Genomic DNA, 4556 nt, shown 5'->3' on the forward strand with positions numbered 1-4556 from the left:
GGATCACTTGGGTTGTTACCGACATCTGGTGAAAWTTTCATGTCATTAGCACCTCTAGTAATATATTTACTGAGAAAAATGGTGACGTGTTCAATACTTATTTTACCCGCTGTATGTTCAAGGTTTGACCAAAAGGTCTACAACTCCAATATTCCTCAAGATTTTGTCTGAAAAACAGAATGCAAAGCCTTTAATTTTAATCCAGAAATATGAGGAACAGCCTTTCAAAAAAAACTGTGAGTTACAGTTTTTTTTCTCAAAAAACATTTAGTTATTTAGTATGAGTCAGCCAGAATATTACACTTGACCTCAGCTGAAACATATTCTCACAGCTGATAGTCGTTACCACAAGACAAGGGACTGGCAGTTTGGGCAATCTCTCTTAATCTCCAGAAATTACATCGTCTAGCTTCATAATTAATCTACTCAGTGTGGTCCTATAGAGATGCTGAGTGAGACTGSAGATAAAAAAAGAGAGAGACAGACTGACACAGGGAGGGAAAACAGTGGGAGAAAAGAGACTGACGGACAGAGACAGAGAGCGCTCGTCTGATGGACAGACAGAAAGAGACAGACTGACAAAGCCAGAGAAGGAGGGATGGGCCTGTTCTGAATTAATGACTGCTCTCATCAGAAGATGAATGTTCTCCCGCGCTCCCCTCGGAACACAGCTTGCAAATGAAAAGAAAAGTCAGTTCAATGAAGAATGAATAAACAAATGAATAAATAGGCCAATAAATAAATGAATAAATGTGAAAGGCAGAATATGATCGATGCACGCTCAGTTTTATGTGTTCATGTCTGCTTTTGAGTTTTGCTGATCTACATTTTCGTGCATTGTGGTTATGTAGAGGAATGTTGTGACATTTCTTGACGTGCGATCCTTTGTAACTGTGTGTTTTCCACTCTGCACATACATGTGATAAGTGTGTTTTAAATGATATCATGTCTGTGTTCGTTGGGGTTTGTGATTTTGTTGGTATTTACTTGCATGTGGCTTTGTGATGGTGTGCACGAATCCATTTTTATAAATGTGAGTTTTTCGATGTGTGCATGTGTGTGTGTGTGTCTGAGTAGGGGGGCTCTCTGGTGAGTCTCCTTAACATCAAACAGCTGGAAGTAATAAAATATTTAGGAAGGGCTGGGAGTCTGTGAATATTAATACTGCTTTTTTTCCTTATGTCTCTCAAATCTCCCTCATATTTCTTTTTTTCTGTTTTTTTTTTTCTTCTAGTTTTTTTTCTTTTCACTAACATTCACCCGGTCTCCATCTCTTCTTCCATGCTGCCACATCTCTTCGCTTCTCTTTTCTCCTTTTGCCACTTTGGTCAAAACTCTCTGCCACTCCTGATACAGTGTTTTTGACCTTGTTTATAAGGAAATTACAGTTGTTTAATTGCTGCCACCTCATATCATGGAGGGATAAGAGGAAATGACCTCTGCACTCTGGCTTTTTGCGTCAAACGTTAAAGATCTAAACATCAAAGTCTTCTGAACACAAAACACCTCAGGAGCTTTTGAAAGGACTTCGCCCCTATTTTCAGGATTAAGTTTGTTCCAAAACTGCAAATCAGTGTCTTCAAAATCAGCTGCACACTTAAATAAAAACAAAACAAAAATGTTTTAAAAGGAAAATAATCAACTTGACTAAAATCTACCAGAACTTACTAGGAAATATATCATCATTTAATGCTAACCTTTCATTTACAAAGTTTTAGCGCTACGTCAAATTAAACAGCAATTATAAATCACTTAATTAAAGCTATGTTTAATTTATGCATTTGGAGAAACCTCATCGAACAAAAAGACAGATTAAATAATTAATAATTCAGTTTTCTCAATTCTCCTTTTAAATATTCAACTTTAAAAAAGAAATCTCAACACGTAATTAGGAGTTTAAAAAGCACAATTTAATATTTTATTGCATTTGTGTAATTTACATCCGTGTGCAGACATTAAAGTACTGCTTAAGAACAAAAGCTTTGAGTGCTAAATGGTAAAGTTTATGAAAGTAAAGGAAAAAAAGAATAAGTTTGGCTTATTTTAATGAGCTGCAACATGGCTTTGCACACTGTATCTAAACAGAGGTGGGTAGAGTACCCAAACGTACTTAAGAGTAGCACTACTTCAACATATTTTTACTCGTGTAAAAGTAAGAATTAGTCCTCCAAGAAATTACTCAAGAGTAAAACAGAATTTTGTAAAACACCTACTTGAGTAGCTGATCATAATGTCGGATTTAAATTAGAGATGCTCGATATAGACTTTTTGCCGATATTCGATATGCTGATATTGTTAAACACTAAATTTCCGATTCCAATATTAACCGATATTACAAACCGCTGACATCAAATTTCTGCCTGCTTTTACTGTGATACCACACTAGATGCATTCCATAGGTAAACATTGTCTGCACAAAATAAAAAACATTTTACAAAAGTTATGGAAAAAGTGCCATATTTATTTTTAACATTTTGTCTCAAACAATAGTTTGAATCATGCTCTCCCTGAGATAATCCAGTTTGATGATGTCATCAATCGCGCACCAGTGAATGTCTTTGGACCATGAGCTTTTATTAACACATTTTGGTCTAATTCAGACATTAATTTATCAGGTTTTTGTTATTGGAAGAAAAACCGATACCGATATGTAGAGATTTTACATTTTTATGCCAATATCGGACCGATAATATACAGTATGTGGGCCGATATTATCGGACATCCTTAATTTAAATGTTTAAAATGAGGTCGTCTGACTGACAAAGAAAAAAGAAAGTTTTAAGCAAATTCTTAATTGTTACAAATAAATAACATAACTACAAAAAAAAAAAAAAAAAAAGAAATTCCACCAGATGAAACAGGTTTCCAAGTCAAATTTTTCTCATTATAAATTTTTTGAAACTAATACTTGCATTAGGTGATGTGTGTAAAGTACGTCCAGTGATATATATCTACTGTTTACCATATATTCACTTGACGTCCAAATGTCTCAGCAGGCTCAGCAGATAAAAGAACAGCGTTAGAACAACAAAGCTTGTGTAAAAACAAAAGGTCTCACTCCAACATAAACTGTAGGTGTGTCTCTCTGGTATGTTGGTTTTTCATTTAGTGAAATTACTGACAGAGTGTAGAGTATTCAGAAATTTTACTCAAGTAAGAGTAAAGAACTACGAAGTAAAAAGTACAGTGCAGTAAAACTACTCATAAAAGTACATTTTTTCCTCAAAAAAAGGTACGCAAATACATGTTAGTTACCCACCTCTGCATCTAAACAAGTTACAAAGCATGTGGAACATTTTTGCTTCTAAAAGGCAGTCAGTTTCAGATATTCAGCTAATGGTTGTTTCTTGAAAGTTTCATAAAAATCTGTCCAGTGGCTCATGACCACCAAGTCTGATGAACACCACGTGCTGCATGTGAACACAAAAGATCTGTCAGGCATGATAGTGGTGAGGTGATGGTTTGAACATATTTTTGAAGCTACAAATTGTGCATCTTGGACTCATTTGCTTTATGGTTGCAAAGATGATCCCTCTTTGGTCTTTCACGCAAAAACGAATCATCTGGCCACATGTGCTAACACACACCCAGCTCCAGAGAACCGGCAGAGTTGCTGAAGCGCCATTGGTTAGAGCTGCTTTAGCCATCTCTCACTTCACACCTACTTACCAACTCAGCTGTGTGACTACCTCCATCGTTGGCTCCGAGAGGCATCAGTGGGGAATGAACTTTAGCCCTTCGTTCAGTCATTTCACACATAACTGTTGCAGAATAAAAGGCCTGTTTTAGCCACTTGTCTGACAACTTAAGCTAGGTCCAAACTAGGTCAGAAAGGACTCAGTTTRAAGCATACCATCAAATCCTCAACAAAGCACCCTTAAAGGAGACATCTTTTCACCTTTTTCTGAGGTGTGTCTCAAAGCAGTTGGTTTTYATTCTGTTTCTTTAAATCCAAACGAGGTGCTTCCCATCCTGTCCCCTTCCAGAGTGGTCCATTGCAGTGTGACAGAGGGTTTTGCGACTGTCTAGGTGTAGCAGGAACATTTTATTTACAAATTAACAGAGTTGTAAAGTAACTYAATACAAATTCTTTGTTACTGTACTTAAGTAGATTTTTTTGGGTATCTGTACTTTATTTGTAAAGTTAATATTTTTCAGACTACTTTTTACTTCTACTTCTTACATTTTCACACAATTATCTGTACTTTCTACTCAATACATTTTTAAAAAAGACAAGAAGTAGAAAGTCGTCATTTTTATTTCATTTTTGCTTGTTTTCATTCCAGCTTCTTATTGTAAAAAATAAATACTATCCATATAAACTGTGTCTCCTGAATAGAGTAAATTTAATTGTGGTTGAATGAGAAGTACAAATATATTGAATTCTGATACCATATTACTTTGTACACAAATAAATCATGTCACACTCCAGCAGGACATAATCATTAAAATAAAAGAACTGTACTTAAAAACTAAGTGTTGTTCATGAATTATATTATTGCATTTGGCCGCAGCCTTGATGTATGTAAACTGAAACAGCTGGACTAGTGCATCCT

This window comes from Austrofundulus limnaeus, unplaced genomic scaffold (genome assembly GCF_001266775.1).
Source record: "Austrofundulus limnaeus strain Quisiro unplaced genomic scaffold, Austrofundulus_limnaeus-1.0 Scaffold165, whole genome shotgun sequence".
NCBI classification, from domain to species: domain Eukaryota; kingdom Metazoa; phylum Chordata; class Actinopteri; order Cyprinodontiformes; family Rivulidae; genus Austrofundulus; species Austrofundulus limnaeus.